Source organism: Ruditapes philippinarum, unplaced genomic scaffold (genome assembly GCF_026571515.1).
Source record: "Ruditapes philippinarum isolate M1 unplaced genomic scaffold, ASM2657151v2 ctg1758_1_1_1_1, whole genome shotgun sequence".
Classification (NCBI taxonomy): Eukaryota; Metazoa; Mollusca; class Bivalvia; order Venerida; family Veneridae; genus Ruditapes; species Ruditapes philippinarum.
Genome location: NW_026864878.1, coordinates 152,545 through 171,925, shown reverse-complemented (window position 1 = coordinate 171,925; position 19,381 = coordinate 152,545). Strand labels below are relative to the sequence as shown.

Here is a 19,381-nt window from a genome sequence, read left to right as displayed (position 1 = left end):
TTCAATTGTTTATTGTTAAATAAAAGTTCTTTTTTAAATCAATATTATAATAAATACGAACATTTTTAAAAAGATATTGTCATGTTGTGCTTTTAGAACACAATTGTGTTAATCGTCCTTGATTTTACATCCTGTAATTTATAGCTCGACTATTCGAAGAATAAGGAGAGCTTTCACCTCATCCGGGCGTCGGCGTTAGTTTATTGTTCTGTCCAATTTTTCATACCACATCAATTATGTTCCAAGTCCCTTAAGATATCGCTTTGAAATTTTGCAGTCTTGTTTACCACCATGACCCTAACCCCTAGACATGGGTAGATGACTATGTCAAGCATTTTGTTAAAATTGACTGCCTTATTGACTAAGGTGGTTTTCATTTTACTACCATGAACTAAGAATAGTCGAGTGTGCTGCCCATGACGCTCTTATTGTAGTTTTTTAATTCGCGTAAGCTTAAGTAGAAGCTTTGCTGAGAATGATATTGTTGTCATCTAGAGGAAATATAACAAAAAGAACCACCTTCCGTGTGCTGGTGTCTCGTATCCAAATCTGTGCTCTGTCAATCTTAAATTTGCTAGAGTAAAAATAGGACTGGTGGAATAAGAACAAAAAACATAGTTTTTGGTGCATGACCTTGCCCTACACGGGCGCTTTATACTTAGGACTATGTTTAATCCATTTTGAGGCTTATTGCGAAACGGTTTGTAACTTCAACTAGATAAAGAAGGAGATACAACTGTTTGCACCAAGCCCTCGATTATTATATTTTAGTTGCATTTTATGATACACGTACAGCTTCATGGCGGTTGAATAACTGTTCCTTTGCCAATCCCCAAACCATATATTAATCCCATGCATTTGTAAGTAAAAAGTCAAGACCACAAGTGTTTGAAGTCACTACTCACAAGTTGAAAGTCACAAGTAGGAAGTCACAAGAAAGAAGTCAAAAGTCACAAATAGGAAGCCTCTAGTCAGAAATACGAAGACACAAGTCAGACCATTGTGCACGAAGTGTCACAGGTCAGGCTGCCAACTTCACGAACATGCGACAACATTTGATCACTTATATCGTCTACTAATACATAAACAATCATTAAGATATTTGCACACTTGAGAAACGTCTTATAGATTTGCGAATAATTTTCTTTATATTTGAACTCATTGTTCTGTCCCAATCAGTCGTATATAATGTCTTTCATGACATTCAAATATAATACTCAAACATATTTATGTAGTATATTTAATGCGGTTACAAACCACAAAAGAAGAAAGCCCAGTCCAAAATTTTTTTGCCAATTTTAAAAATATCTGTGAATATTATTCAAAAATTAGGATTCAAGAAAATCAGACGGTTTTACATCAACCTTAAAGATCCATAATATGAGCCGCGTCACGACAAAACCAACATGTAGGGTCTTCTTTAAACAATATAAAGTCAAATGCCCTAACCCAAGCAAAATATCTAGAAGATTTGGCATCGTCGTTTTTAGACCGGGATGTAGCGCCGATATATCTGTACTATATCTGACCGTACCGGGGCTCTGTCGGGACTCTACCGGTGATTGTCGGCACTCTATCTGACCGTACCGGGGCTCTGCCGGGATCATCCGGGACTCTGCCGACATCATCCGGGGCTGTGCCAGCATGGATCTCAGCTTTTATGATCTCTTTGATCGAAGACTTAACAGCGTTTGAATACCGTGTTAGGTCATCCGTCGTCCACTTACTGTCTGCATTATCCGTAATTTCAACTTCACTCTGCATGGATGGCCCGGAGTTCATCAAGGTTGTTTTAAGTATGGACATTGGGTATCGCCGTAGTGCTACCGGGGTTATTGCGACTGCAACAATATTTTCACCCTTGATCGTCTGGGGTGGTCCTGGGCTTTGTCGGGATGCTGGTGAGAACGCTACTTAAATCGGTACTTTTAATCCCTATGGAAACCTTTTATAACTGGCTGATGCATTACTGTTGATCATAGAAATAAGTGCAATTAACATATGAAAAGTTGAGACATTTATCGTCAATTTGGACATTTATGAGCACCTAATTTGTTGCGACATTTTTCGTTAATTTTTGGACATTTATCGTTAAAGGAGTTTTGGACATTTATCGGCGATTGAGACATTTATCGTCAATTTTTGGACATTTATCGTCGTTTGGATATTTTTCGACGTTTGGACATATATCGGCGCTACAACGTCAACCAGCTGTTTAACATGAATTTAGATATTTGCGACTTTTAATGGTAGTGTTGTGGCCTTTAACTGTAAGGGAAAATGGTGCGACATTTAAGTCAGATCATTACGACATTGAGCGACAAAATATGTTGAGACATATAACCGGCGGTTGCGACATTTAGGCGGAATAATTGCGACATTTAGCGGCAAGAATGACATTTAGCGTCGTTGCGACATAATAATTATAACGGCGCCACAACGGGGTGGAAATCATCGTAAATAAAATGGACAGGACTGATTTTAAGAAAATATGAATGCTAGAGGCATTTTATAGTACATGTAATATGTTGAGTGTTTTAACTTAATATTTTGTAATTACGAATCAATATTTCGTAATTAAGATTTTATATTTCGTTAAAACGAAATAATATTTATAATTGGGAATTATTATCTCGTAAAAACGAATTCCATTCCGGGAGAAAGTGTGGAAAATATCCCTTCAGGTGTTCCGTAATTTTTAACATTATTTGTAGCTATGATTTTTTTTAAGTTTTGTTTTCATATATTTTGCACTTATTATGGTATTTATGGTTTAAAATTAATAGTTAAAAACTATTTTGAAATGTTAAAAAATGTCATTTCAATGCCATAAACTCAACACAAACCAGGACAAAAAGTGTTTTAAAATATATACTGCAACAGAAAACAGATTTTAACATTAAAGGTAATATCTAGGAAATTTCGTTTTAACTAATTTTTAAGCATAAAATAAAAAAAAATTTGTTTGTTTGTTGTGTCAGATGTAATTTTATTTCATCTCGTGAAATTTAAAAACAGTACTCTCACTCGTGGCTACGTCACTCGTGGGAATACTGTTTTAAGGCCCACTCGATGAAATAAAATTTCTTACACACAAACAAACAAATATCCTTTATATACTCAATATTAATTATCGTAAACTTTACTAACGAAATAGAAGTGGAATCTTATATTTCAATGAGTGCTGTAATGTATTCATAATTGACAGATCAATAAAATAAGACTATACAAAATAAGCAATTAGGCTGTGTATACAAACAAATAGAATATTGTTGTTCCAACATAAAATTTAGCGGGATTATGTATGCGAAAAATCACCACAAAATCTTTTTAAAGGCTACATGCGACACATTATAAAATTTATCTATAAAATAAAAGATACCACCTTTGTTAAGCCTTTTCTCTAGAAACTAACTAAAGACATAATAATTACATAATTGCACGTATTTATTTTAAAATTAAGGCAGTACACAATTTTAAGAATATAAGCTTGTAATATGTTTATCCTAATTTTTAAGACATTATCAGGATCAAAAACTCCTTTGTAACCCAAATATCTACGACATTATGGCCGTACCTCAATCTATGAAAGTTGTTTTCTGTCTATTTTCTGTACCCCAGGTTTATATATAAAAATGTGTTAATTGAGTATTGAGCAAACTAGGTAAAACGTATCCAACTTACAAATTTACAAATCCTACTTTTGAAATGGTTACAACAACATTTAATAAAATGTGTTACTTGCTGAAATGTTGAAATTAATAAAGAGCCGTTTTTCAGCACATTGTGAACATTACACATGCATGCTGCATGTAAGTTTTTGTGTGTTGTTTTGTTTGTATTTGTTGTTTTCTGCCGAAAATAATCTTAAAATTAGAAGTGTATACTTAATAACATTCTTAACAAAAATACAGAAAACAACAAATGTTTACCATCTTGTTTAAAAATAAGTGACGATTTAATTTGAAATTAAAAGTTAAAGTTATAAACAACAACAACAACAACAACAATAACAACACCATATTTTCGTCGACTCATAAAATGTCTGAAACGTGTGCTTGCTATACCATGGCAGCTCTCAAAAATTTTGGAATTCAGTCACGGTTTTGAGAAAATTCTACAAGAAGATTATCACATCATTTGATGATATACATTAGAATTCCGGGTACCCTCCAATAAATCTTCAGGATATTTTAAAGTAACAGCAAAGTTATCTATAAAAGTACATGTATTTCTTGTTATAAATCGAGTAATATTTTCTTTGACCATATATAAAAGTCACGTGGGTTGGCTACATAGTAGAGGTGTTAAAAGAAAATTGTAATACACCCTTTGTTAGCCGTTGAAATAGTATTTAATGTATAAAGGACTTTAAAAAATGGTTATTATTCAGAGCGGGCGCTTTGGTGCAGTGGTAACACTGTCTGCCTACAAATCTAGGGGTCGTGAGTTCGATCCCCCGCTACTCCACTGAACGAGACTGACAAAACCAGGACATCGACACAGAATGACGGCAACGATGGATACAAGAGAAGACCTGAACGAAACAGGAAACAAGTACCGATAGAACAAGACCGTAGACGACGACCGATAACAGAAGGAAGAACGGAGATAAGAAATGACAACAAGCGAACAGAGTCGAGGACCGATAACAGAAGAACTGACAACAAGCGAACAGTGATGTCGACCGATAACAAAAGAACAGATACAGGGACCGATAACAGAAGAACTGACAACAAGCCAACAGAGATATCGATCGATAACAGAAGAACTGACAACAAGCCAACAGAGACAGGGACCAATAACAGACGAACTGACAGCAAGCCAACAGAGACAGGAACCGATAACAGAAGAACTTACAACAAGCCAACAGGAGTCAGGAACCGATAACAGAAGAACTGACAACAAGCCAACACAGATGTCGAGCGATAACAAAAGAACATACACAGGGACCGATAACAGAACAACTGACAACAAGCCAACAGAGATGTCGACCGATATCAGGAAAACTGACGACAAGCCAACAGAGATGTCGACCGATAACAAAAGAACAGAGACAGGGACCGATAACAGAAGAACTGACAACAAGCCAACAGAGACAGGAACCGATAACAGAAGAACTAACAACAAGCCAACAGAGTCAGGAACCGATAACAGTGAACCTGAGAACAAGACAACGGAGAACAGGATTGATAACAGAAAATAGGGACGAGGACCGACAACAGAATAACATAGACGACGACTGATGACAGCAGAACTGACAACAACAAGACGGAGACCAGGACTGATTACAGAAGAATAGAGACGAGAACCGATTACAGAGACAGGAACCAATAACAGTGAACCTGACAACAAGACAACGGAGTAGAGGATTGATAACAGAAAAAAGGGACGAGGACCTACAACAGAATAACATAGACGATGACTGATGATAGAAGAATTGAAAACAAGAAAACGGAGACCGGGACCGATTACAGAAACAACAAGAGATCTGCGACGAGGACCGCGATAACAGAAGAATGAAAGTCACGACCAATAACAGAATTACTGACAACAAAATAACTCAGACCAGGACAGATTACAGAAGAACAAGGATCACGACCAATAACAAAAGAACTGACAGAAGAAAAATGCGACGAGAACCGATAACAGAAGAACGAAGACGATGACCGATAACAGAAAAACGGAACACCAAACCCAAGAGTACTCAGAGAAAAGTGCCTGTAATTAATTAATGTATATTTTGCATGCACACGTTTCAACCCCCTCACACATACGTACGCTGTGCAAATATTAATAGGAATCTGAGTTGCCACAATTCTTGTATAGAGTGTCAGATAAAATACATGAAAGCTCTTTATCTAGAAGATAGGGCAAGGAAGAGTGTAGTGTTCGCTTTGTTAACCCTAAATATAGGTCTCTTGAAATTTTCAGTACTATCTTTAATATAACTTCTATATAAATATAACATTGGCCTATATAAAAATGTCTGCCATCTCTGATTTTTCGCGATATTGGATTGTTTTTTTTATTCTGTTTTGGTGTCTAATTTGTTTTTACCTAAAATGCTAAACATGCTTTGTGACAAATTCCAGGCTTTTTCTTTCTTTAAAAGTTTTATTTGATATATCATCCATTTATGTTAAAGACATTTGGCGGCCATTTTAGTGGTCATTTTAAATGGCCATTTTAATGGTCAAGATCAAGTTTTTCAATTTGGTATCCACCTTAATCGGAATCAGCATACCTTAAATAGGTAAAATACACCAAGATATCACTTGTACTACAAAATGCCTCTAGCATCTTATAGGGAGCCAAATTCTCAAAATCAGTCCTGTCTAAAAGACAAAGGTAGAATTATTTACAATATTTTCACTATTTTCAAGACTTCGAGCAGTGCCTGGCATAATCATCAAGCACTGATGATCTGGTTACATACCGTGTATATTTGTAACAGAAAATGTAATATGATAGACTGAAAGAATAAAGAAGGTTGCATATGAGAAGCCGAAAGTGTTGACACTGGTAAGACTGTATATGTTTGCAATCCTAATCTGCTGAACTTGTGAAATGGACTTTTCAAGCTTCCATTTTGGAACTGTCCATTATCAATCTGGAAATATTAAGGCAGAAATTTAGAAAAGTAAGTTAGTCAATAGTGCAGAACCTGATCAGACTGCACGGATGTTTAGTCTGATTTGCTCTATACTGGGTAATTTATTTCGGTTCCAGCCGATTTAAGGTGCAGAGTTGTTTACAGTCACATTTTTATCAAATATGTCAGACTGGAAATCCTTTTTTGCTGCCCGTGTGGGTTCAAGTCCCATCAGGGTCAAGTCGTGATTTTCTGGTGTAAGAAACTTTAAAGTTATTGATTTGTACCCACCACACCGTATTACCGTCGCAAGTGATGACAGATTGCTCCAGTAATGACAGAAGTATAAAATTTCCTAATGACTACAAGTAGGTCATGATATTGTCTCAACCCGGTACGAAATTAGACCCAACCCGTTATAGTCTACAAAGTTGTTCTTTTAATTTTCAAGTGGCCCAGTTTATGTTCTCTCTAGTTTGATTGGTCATAATTAAAGTATATTTATTGCATGTGTGTAATTTTTGTGTGTTATATGATGACTTTAAAAGTTCATTTTGTGTATTTACTATACAACAAAGAGTACGAGAATTCACCAGGCCGACACCATATACTAGTAGGTTGGTACATTTACAGTATGCAGATAAGGACATTGTCATTCCTGTAGACTTACATCTAGTATTAATGTATTACAGTTCACCTTGTCTAGATTTTTATGTAGACTATATTTATGCATTATCAACATGTCAACGGACAATGATGTTGTATATTTCATGTATTTTTGACCATTTGATTATCATCATACATGTTTGTATAGAACAGGAGTCACGTTGGCTCATTTCTAAAATGTATAAAGCATCTTTTCCATGTTCTGTATGTTCTGAAATTAACAAAATTACAAAACAATATGTTCTAAGTGTCTATTAATCGGGGATACTATCATGTAATTTTTTACTCGTTTCTACATATAGTACATTTTTTTGAGCCAATTAAATATAGCAGCTTCGGAAAATTCAGTAATTAGTAAACTAAAGAATCATTTCATCACTGCAGCAATCTGTCGTCACTGGCGCCGGTTATACGGTGTGAATATGATGAACACGAATCGTGTTGCTCATTTTGGCCATAAATTTGTTTGATTCGGTATTTTATAAGCACAATTCGTGCGAAATTCTTACATATGATTATCCCTGTGTTTTTGTGTAACTTGTTTAATAACTTAATTTTAGTTGTGATAAGTAGTTTAACCCTTGTATTTAAGATCGAGTATTTGATATTCGTAATTGCTTAGGGTATCCTACGCCCTCTGGCGTCGGTGTAACACTTTAGAGAAATTTGAAGAAGTAACTTCTTGGACGCCTTAATATATCATCAACGTACAACATCGCCCATTTTTGACTGGACACGTGCAGCAATTTTGCAGACGACACATTTGTGTCACATGTGTTTCGCGAGTTTAAGAAATTCAAATGCTGTGTGAGATCAAGATGTGAATGATACGTCTGTTACTGCGAGTTATAGTAATAACAGCAGAGTAAAAATCAAATGGCACACTTTCGGGAATTATGTGTTTCGCTAGTTTAAGTTATTCCAATGTTATAATAGATCAAAATGTAAATGATTCGTATGTTTCTGCGAGATATGTGAATAAGAGCAGAATGAAAATTGAATGGCACAATTACAGGAATTTTGCAGACGACACATTTGTGTCATATATGTTTCGCGATTTTATGCAGGGAGTTGTGAGGATAAGATGTGAATGATTCGACTGTTTCTGCAAGATATGTGTAATCACAAAAAATAAGATTGTAATAATAATAAAAATCATCATCATCGTAATAAAAATCATCATCATTATCATTATTATCATTATTATCATTATTGGGGGTCATAGTCCAAGGCCCGTAACGTCAACATTAATTTATCTGAATCATGGCTTTTGTTAACTGATTCAAGTTTTGTGTGCTTCATCAATCGTTTACATGTATATCTGTTAAAGGAACATGTATTCACTTTGTTTGCGGGATCATAATTGCTGGTCATTGTCCAACTCCGATAACTCTATCACGAATGTTGACTAAAATTTGGTTCCTTTTGAATACATCATCAATATCTAAAGCTACTACTTAAGCTATAGTTTCTTTAAATTTACGATATTACATACATGTAGTTGGGGTTCACTCTCCAAAGACCACTTTGTTGACATGAATTTTGACCAAATTACAGCCCTTTATGAGCTTACAAAATTCCTTAGTCACTTTTGGAGATGACTTAGAACTATGTTATTTTAAACGAATTTTTTTTATAATTCCTGCATTGCTAACATTCTTGTTTTACTATCAAGCACCGGCAGCGTACTGTCTTTCCTCGTGTTCCTTTAAACCTAATAATCCTTAACAAAACGCATAGGAATTAGTTTAGGGGTTATTTGATTGCTTGTGGTTAGATACCACTTAAAACTAACCATCAATTTTCTTCGATTTTAATCGGAATAACAATCGGATAAATTTTATCATTAGTCACTAATCATCATCATCATCATCATCATCATCATCACCATTACCACCGCCATGCTCATTATTACCTGTAATTATGCTAACTGCCGGTTTTACAACCGGAATAATTGTAATCTTAGTCACTTATTATCATCATCATCATCATCATCATCATCATCATCACCAACATCACCATCCCAATCTTTATTGGTTCCTTTGATTTTTTTACTGTTGGAATAACAACCGGATAATTTGTAAACATAGTCACTTATTATTATTATCATCATCATCATCACCACCACCACCACCATCATCGATCATCATCCCAATCTTTATTGTTTCCTTTAATTATGTTAACTGTTGGAATAACAACCGGATAATTTGTAAACATAGTCACTTATCATCATCATCATCATCATCATCATCATCATCATCATCACCATCACACCCATCTTCATTGCTTACATCATAATCTTCACATTTACCATCATTATCCTCATCGTCACCACGGAAATGAATAAACATGGTGGTATTAGGACTCATTAATCAACAGCTTTCATTTATTCAATATCACACAATGAATTTAAATACAGGAGTGTATTGCTTCAAGATAATGATTAAGTCCAAAAAAGGGTATTTGATATATGGTTGACTTGCAGAGGAATGATAGGTAAAGTAAAAACCACAAGAATTCTTTTACATACTTTCATTTTAACATATAATCAAAAATATTTGTATCTTAATAGCTCTGTCATTAAAAATAAATTTCTAATTTTCATACATTTTGTGAGACATAACATTTTATCGAGACAAAAAAAAAATGTAAATAAATATATCTAACAAAACTACATAAATAAATAATATATTTTTTTCTAGTAACATAAGTGGGTTCACAGAATTATGTTTATATACATACATCAAAACGAAAAAGGAATAGTGAATGTCTTGTATGATCAATTAATAGTTGTTGTGTTAGCACTTCGGATTTAATCACATTTATGTACATACGAAGTGATATATAAATTCCATATAATTCCACATATATACAAAAGTCAACATATGTAAATAAACTGCAAAGTACGGAACTATATATTCCAATACAAGGAAATATCACAGGCAGTGTCAGTCATTATGTACATGACGGATACATGTCGATAAATAACGAAAGTATAAAATCAAAGCACATTATGATGATATATAACATCCCTTTGTCAGCTTCAAAGACTGAAAATAGTTATAACATTTTTTTCTTAGAAAATTCGCGAGAAGTTTCACTGCAACTGGAAGAAGTTACAACAAAATCAATAAACGACTTTGAACAATTTAGCACATGTGTCTTAAATGCTGCAATGCAATTTCGATTAAAATGTGATGGTCCATTAAACAAATACGAGTATCTGATCAATTGACATATACGTGTCATTAAAATAGAACTTTGATTAACTTTTTCTTAAAGACAGACCAGTTTCACTAGCATCATTTTACTTTTCATAGAAATAGGTAATGGAATCTTATCAAATACCAGTTCTTAAAAACTCTTAATTTCGTTCATCTCTAAATCAATGCCGAATTCGTAAACATAAATTGCTTTTTAGTCCATGTCCGAATCTTCGTCATCCGTTTGACCGACAGAGAGCTGGTACTTCATCTGGGCACGTTTAAAAATGTCCATTTCATCATCGTCATCATCATCGTCATCAGTAATGTTAGAATCAAGTAATGATCGGTCCTCAGTTCTCCCTACCTTCGGGCTTGGTTGCCTGAGATATTTCTCAACCAAATCTTTCCATTGGTTGGTACCTGAGGGTTTAGGAGTAATCACTCTTTCAGTAGTGTACTCATTTACATCTTCAGATCTTTCCACAGTTCGAGACGGGGATCTAGCAGTGATTTTCCATTTACCATCCTGTTTATTTATATCAGGAAATCTAGATTTTGATTTCTTTCTCTCACTGGATCTTGATCTTTTTCTACCGCCTTTAGATGCTTTTCGACCACCGGATGTTGACCTTCGCCTCCTGCCATTAGAGCTTCTTTCCTTTGATCCAGAGCGGCGTGATGGTCTTTTCCCGTCATGTCCCATCTTTTCATATTCATCCATATTCATTTTGATATCACCTGTTCCATTCATACTCTGTTTACGTTGAGGTGTCCGTGATCGCGACCGCCTACCAGCTGGTGTCTTTTTCGTCTTGGATGACTCTTTCTTGTGCATTTCTCCCCCGTGTTTTGGATTTTCTTTTACATCTTTACTTTCCGGTGAATGATTAACAGATGGTTTATTTCCTGATCGTGCGTCGTTATTTGAACGATTGGAATTATCGACACTACGTCCTCTGTCAGTTATATCAGGCTTGTGCACTTGTTTATTTTTAGATACTGAAGTTTTGTGTGTATCAATCACATTCTCAGTGACATCTTCTGATACATTCACTGATTTAGTTATAACTTTTTTAGGAGAATTGTCGTTATTTGTTTGCTTACTATCTGTAGACACATTGTCATTCCTTTGAATATTGTTAGATACTGTTTTAACAGTCACATCACCATTCAATACAGATGTCTTTTCAGAAATACTTGTTTTCCTATCTGTGGTTTTGCTTTGTCTATTTACATCATTCTCAATTTTGTTTGCAGGTTGGCGTTGCTTTTCAATTGCAGGCGAAACGCGTCCATTATTTGTTGCTATGCCAACGACACTTGTTCTTCCGCTGACATGTTTTTGATTCTGAGTGGAAATAATAGAATTTCGACGACTTCCTTCTTTGAATCCATTCAATGGGTGTGGATGTAAAGAAGAAATAGAATTACGACGGCTGTCAAGCCTAACATTTTGTTTAGATCCTGGAAGAGAAGATTTTTGTTGAGTATTTGATGAACTGCCATTGACTGTTTCCGTAACAGTTTCAGTTACAAAAACCGTCTCAGTGTGAACATTGGTTTTGTCATCATTTTCTTTCTTTCCCTGTGATTTGATTTCATTTACTGGATTAAGACTTACTCTTGAGGGGGCTCTTGAGGGGGGCTTAATTGGTTTAATCTCAGTTGTAAATAAACTTGACCTCGAGGGGGCCCTTGGCGGACGGCGCTGTTCACTTGACGTGGATTGTTCCTGTTTATTTCTAAAACTAATACGCGATGGTGTACGACTTGCAGGTTTTTCAACGCTCTTGGGAGAATGTCCATTTTGTAATTTCACATCTGTGTGATTAGAGAGGCGACTAGGTGCATCTTTTTGTAAATTCCTATTATCTATGTGGTCACGGGCGGTTTCAATTGCCATTTGAGTTTCCATATTGTCCAGGAACACATTTCCTTCCTTAATTTTCCATTCTTTCTTTTCATCGGTATCATTTGTGTCCGCGGCCGTGGTTTCTGTTTTTACTGTAGTAACCTGGGTTGTTGTTACAGTTGTTGTCGTTTTGACTGGACTAGCATCTGTGGTAAATGGCTTATCTGCGGTTTTAACTATTGTAGGTTCCTTTTCTGGACTTTTGTCTCTTGATTGTTTCTCGTTTGGCTCAGGTTTGCTTGAAACTTCAACATCTTGTAATTCAGACTGTGGTTTCTTTAATTTATCGTTCTTATTCAAAAAGTTACTGTCTTTCAATAAATCAGCTTTCATTGAAGTGAAGTTACTAGCTTTATATCTATTAACCGGAGCCTCTGATTTTCGTCTCTGGTTTAAAAGATCTTTCATAGTTCGTGGAATTGGTTTGGAGCGTGTTGACTGGGAAGCCTGTGACGTTTTTGATTGGGATGATTTGTAAGATTTGTCATCTCGAATATGCCTGCCGTTACGTGAACGACTGTGTTGAGGTCTTTCAGCTCGGCTCCGACGTGCCGGTGGCTGCGATTTTCTTGGCGTGACTTCTAAGTCAGTGTCATCATCTAGGAGTAAACAGTAAAATCTACTTTAGTTAGGAATGATACTTTAGTTAGAAATGAAAACAAATAAAATATGATGAAGATTGTCACACATTTGTGTAAGGAAGAGCATTAGTGCCTGGTGCATGTTTTTTATTAACTCGAAATTTCGAGTTACTAACTCGAAATTTCGAGTAACTAACTCGAAATTTCGACTTACTTATCTCGAAATTTCGAGTTACTTACTCGAAATTTCGACTTACTAACTCGTAATTTCGAGTTACTAACTCGAAATTTCGACTTACTAACTCGAAATTTCGACATACTTACTCGAAATTTCGACTTAGTAACTCGAAATTTCGACTTACATTGCACGACTTTTCATTGGTTGCCGGTGTAAGCAAAAGGATTGAATTCAAGATTACTTTCTGGTTTCACGTGTGTAGCTGTGGGCACATTGACAGAGCAACCTTTAATATTTATTTTTTAACGGAGTAACAATTGTATAGGGTCCAATGTCCACACATAATGAACATTCCTGTCGCTTTTTCTTGTGGCGGGAAGGGTGAATGTAAAATCACACTTTCCACATTTCAGTGTTAACCGGGTGTTTCTTTTTCTTTAAGCACACATAAAAACCATCATATGGAGAAAAACAAGTCCAAAACCACCCTATTGTAAACTGTGCAATATCATGTGTTAGATAAGTTTTAAATGACGTGTATACGCCAGTTAGTCTGTGCCACGTTTCTTTATACTTATAATGTTTTTGTAACATTATTCATTATTTACTAATACCTTGATTCATATTGCGTATAGATAAAAGTTGATAAAAGTGATACTTTGTTACCTAATATATATGGACAAAAGGAATTGGAACAATATAAAGCATCCGATTTTACAAGAAAATATAGTCAGTCCAACAATTTTTGACAAAGGCCTCAGCACGCCCTCACTTTGGCCACGCCGAGCACGATACTTTTTATTTCCCTCAGATGTAGCGGAAATGCCGTTAGGGACATTGCCTATGCATGTGTTGATCTGAAACACGATAGTCGATAGTACGATGGTGAAAACGCGAAATCACGAAACTACAATGGTGAAAACGCGAAAGCACGCTGATGAAAACGCGAAAGTACGATGATGAAAACGCGACAGTACGATACTCCGATGATGAAAACGCGATAAACTATCGTGTTTTCATCATCGTACTGTCGCGTTTTCACCATCGTAGTTTCGTGATTTCGCGTTTTCATCATCGTACCATCGCGTTTTCATCATCGTGCTTTCGCGTTTTCACCAACACATTCATAGGTGATGGCCCTAACGGCATTCCGTACAGATGTCCCACACGTGAAGTATAGGATCGGTTTTTTACAGGGATGAGAAGCATATGATTAGTGAAAAGATATGTTCGAACAGATGGATACAATACAACGTCTTTAAGAACGCCTGAACGAACAAATTAAAGGAAGCCTTGTATTTTTTAGGTCGGGTGTGTTCATGCCATTACTAAGTTTAAGTTAAATTTCAATAGTTTTTGTCCAGGCACCCGTCGTTCAACGGCACTCCCTACTATATCTTATACCATCTAACTAATAACTTTGGCTGGGTTAGTATGTCGAAATTTCGAGTTAGTATGTCGAAATTTCGAGTTACTAAGTCGAAATTTCGAGTTAGTAAGTCGAAATTTCGAGTTAGTAACTCGAAATTTCGAGATAAGTAACTCGAAATTTCGAGTTAGTAAGTCGAAATTTCGAGTTAGTAAGTAAGTAACTCGAAATTTCGAGTAAGAAAGTCGAAATTTCGAGTTAGTAAGTTAAAATTTCGAGTTAGTAAGTCGAAATTTCGAGTTAGTAAGTCGAAATTTCGAGTCAGTCACTCGAAATTTCGAGTTAATAAAAAGCATACACCTGGCACTAATGCTCTTCCGTATTTGTGGCATAATTGTACGAACACTTCTATAGTTGAAAAACTCTTTATTAATACTTGTAAATGTCAAAACATAAGATCCTAATTAAAACGTGTTTTTTAAAGTATGTATTTCTTTCACATGTATATTTTACTAATCATAAGAATCTTTTGACCTTTATGAGTTCCTGAAATTTAAAATTTTAAACTTCAAGCTTTCAAACCGGGGATATGCCTATTTAATTTCTAATTTAATGAATATATATCAGTCGCATTTGAATAAGAACATAAAGACACAGTGTTGTGTATTGACGATTTACCTGATTGGTCTAGAATGCGTCTTGCCTCTTCCATAAGATCCTGTACATTTTGTCTCTTCTTAGTTGGCTTACCTGAAAATGTTGAAATAAATACTGTATGGTATATCCAAAAGAACTAATTTTGATTTGAAGTAGAAAATGACTGCAAAAGTGTCGTTAAACATTTGAAATTGACCAGTACTTTTATATATCTTGTTTATATACTGATGTAAAAAAATATATATACAGAGTCAAAAGATTTACTATATCAATACATTTAATATCTAGTTTATTTTTTATCGAACAAATGTACTAAATTGTAATAGATTTTACCCCTAAATATTTATGTATATATAATAATATATATATAAAAAATAATATGCTTTATATAGAATTAAAAAAAATATTATTGAAAAGATATGAAGAGCTTGTAAGGTGTCACCAATCTATCGTACCGTTACCTGCTACTTTTCTTACAAGAAGGCAATCATAGCTATTTGTCGCTCACCTGTGATACATTGTTGGAAAATATGCCAAAAAATTTCATACAAGATGAGTATTTTTATATTTATGTGACCCCAAAAAAGGTTGACGACAACAAACTTAAAAATCCTAGCTTTAAGCATTTAATTGTCTGTGGGGAGAAGATTTAAAGACTTTTTTAACACAGATGACCCCTTACCAACTTTGACTCAAAGGGTAGGAATTTATGTTACTACTTTTACAACAAGACATACCAGACACAAGTTATCTAAGGTTTGTGCATCTTTGTGTATATAAGAAGCAGATATTATTTTACAAAAAAGATTTTATCTTTCATTTATTTATCTCCTGTGACAGACACATGTGCCAGTCAAGAAACACTCGTATAACATATATTGAAGAACATCTCGCATTCTGAAGATTGGTCAAAATTCACCTTGTCAAGTTGTGATTTGAGAGATAAAGGAAATAAACGATTCCCCCCAATGACAAAAACGGCAAACGACGCATCATACATCACAAAACCTCCTATCTGAGCACTTTGTGCACAGGTGAGCTTAAACGGTTCGTAGGATAAAAAAGAAAACCAAAAAGGAGAAAGAAGTATTAAAGGTAGATAATAAGAAATAAACTAATGTTTAAACTTTGTCAGAAGTTCTCTCCCTTGAATTATAATAACCTATTTCAACAAGCATAATGCATTATCAATAAAAGGTTTGTTCTGCTTTTCTTTTGCTTTAAACAACATATGTATAAAATTTCATCATGTGTGCATGTACGGTAGATGAAACAATAATACTAAGAGATCATTTTAAATATACCATTTTACGATATTATCTATCTATAATTAATATAGATCTCTAATTAGAGGCCAATCAGTTGACTGTATACTTAAGAAAACCAGATAATGTATTAATCTCCAAGTTAAGAAGTAAGATTTAATTCTGGGAGTGAGTGTGTGACAATTGTTTTACTCTTAAGCAATTTAAAAATTGTTCTCTATTTAACTATAAAGTAGTAAAATGTTAGTACGCCATCAAGTTTATCGTTTTTTAAAAATATTGGTCAGCTAATACTAGAATTAATATAACTCTATAGGGCCATTTATAAAATCAATACATACTAATAATCTCAAAGTTAGTAAACTCCAAAAACACAAAGCAAAGAAACGATAAAACAATCAACTCAACTTGATAGAATTTGAACTTTAAAAAATGTATCTACACGATGCTTAAAGATCCTGCAACACAATTTTTATGATTTTAAATCATAAATATGGATGCTCAATTGAGATTGATCAATATTTGTAGGTTCCAAAAAATCATTATTTATAAAGATATTACCGAATGTAATTTTCATGTAAATAAAGGAAGTAATAAAAAGATTATTTTCTATAAAGTTTAAGTCAAAATTTTACAATAAGAAATGAATGCATATGTTTTAATGATTACATATAATATGCCACAAATATTTGCAGTACATATTTTTACAAATTCTTCGATGTTTGAAAATTTGCATAATTATGAACATATATATAATTTCACTTAATGTCGTTTACCCACTTTTGAGATCTGTAATAGGTCAATTAAATTATGTTTTTCACTCGATCAAGTTTAATAAGGATGAATATGGAAATATTTTCTATTGTAATCTTATGGTGGCACTTAGTGACAAGTGTGCGTTTTTATATATCTCGTGCGCACGAGATTACTAATGTCGTGGCCACGAGTAACTTAGTCGTGCACACAAATTAATTAAGTGGTGCGGCACGAAATTTTTTCTAATTCAAATAGACTTGCAGTATTCCCCAAATTAAAATTCTAATAGATTTACTTTGGTAAATTGGCTAATTAAATCAGTCTAGTAAATCGACAGTTTTAATTAAAAAACACTAATTGCTTAGTGTTTTAAATTAGTAAGCATAAACTACATTAAATTGGTCGACCAACCCTAAGTTGAACCAACTTTAATTTTGTATGTATTAAATGCTTAGTAAGAAAATACTAAACCGATACCTAAATTTCCATAGAAACTTTTCAGTTAAAAATTATTCAAAACAGGGGCCAGTTAAAAATTAAAGCGGTTAGTTCAAAGTAAAGCTTACACCCAAGATTCTAGCCTAAGAGTTAAAAGGTAAATCTCCGATAATATAAGAGTCTTCTTGTTCTTATTTCAGGCTATTATTTTAATGGTATTAATACAAGTCACTAAAATTTTCTTTAATAGCATCACATCAACATTAAAAGCCAAAGTAACAATATAAAAACGTTGCCTTTCAAAAGTAAGCGTGGTATTTAGCCATTTGAGCTGCGTCAGACAAAAACCAAAACGAAATGGGTTTTTGCGACCAGCATGGATCCAGACCAGCCTGCGCATCCCGCGCAGTCTGATCAGGATTCCATGCTGTTTCGCTATCAGTTTCAATCTACTTGCTATAGGGTTTGTAAGCGAACAGCATGGATCCTGATCAGACTGCGCGAATGCGGCAGGCTGGTCTGGATCCATGCCTGGTCGCAACCCATTCCGTTGGTTTTGTCGTGATGCGGCTCAAAAGTAATAATTGAAATACGAAGAGTACCAAGACCAACGATCAAACGCCACGGACATGCCGGTTGAATCAGATCTTGGTCTGCACTGGTCACTAAGGTATATCGACATGCTAAGTGTTAATAGCTCTACTCACATAACCAAAGTCCAAAGAGAGGCACAATAAGAAAGAAAATATGAAAATATTAATCAAACAAACCTGGCGTAGTAACCTCCATATCTGATATATAAATAAGTATATAATAAATATATATTGCTTATTTTTTCTAGAAAACCCAAAATGACGTGTGTTTGTTATATTACGCAATAAAATATCTGACAATATAAATTTCTTTTAATAAATAATAATAATAATAACAATAGCATGCGTTGTTTTTTGTATAGCGCCTTGTTGAACCCCAATTTAAAAAAAAATCCGGTTCAATACAGCTTTACGTAACTGCAAAAAAAGCGCAGGCTGGCTTGGTCATTTACTGTTGGCAAAGTGTAATCACTTCCGCTTGCAGCAGGTTACATGTTAAATTGCCAAAAATAAAAAAGAGTTTAAAAAGTTCATTGAATAACTTGATTATTTTTCCTATTTTAAAGACCTGATATTCAAAATGAATAAAGGAGAATAAGATAATATTTACCGTTCTCATCTTCAGTGTCTAGATACACAGTGTCGAAACCTTCAAACTTCAAGGGTTTACCCCCTACTTTTGGAACTGGACCAGCGTTGTATTTAAATATGGATGCGTATTTCTTTTGATTAGTTTTTTGCATGCGTCTTGGGTAAAAACAAATCGGGCTTTCTTTTTGAATTCGCTTTTTGAACAGGCGTAAGGGTTCCTACTACGGCCATCATGAAGGTGATTTGGTAACCCATATTCCTCTCGATTACTAATTTCCTGCTTCAACAACTTTTGACGTCACGTATTGCGTCATAAACCGTTCTCCATGCATCGTCCTCGAATTTACGTCTTACGCGTCTCAACTGCTCTCTTTGTCTATATTTGGCTTCTAACTGTCTTCGTTCACGTTCCGCGAGCATCTCGTAACGATGCTGCATATCTTCAATTTGAATTTGGGCAAGTTTTTCGTAGAATTGTTTTTCGCGAGCGTCTCGTGGCGAACTGTCATACACTTTATTGATATGTCTATAAACCTTTCCTTGCAACTGACTTAACATAAAAACTTTTTCTTTT

General features: G+C 34.6%; 1 pseudogene; it reads right to left on the bottom strand.

The window, feature by feature from the left end:
* Nucleotides 1-9,784: 9,784 nt before the first annotated feature.
* Nucleotides 9,785-19,365, bottom strand: LOC132727134 (probable replication factor C subunit 1; annotated as a pseudogene).
* Nucleotides 19,366-19,381: the final 16 nt, after the last annotated feature.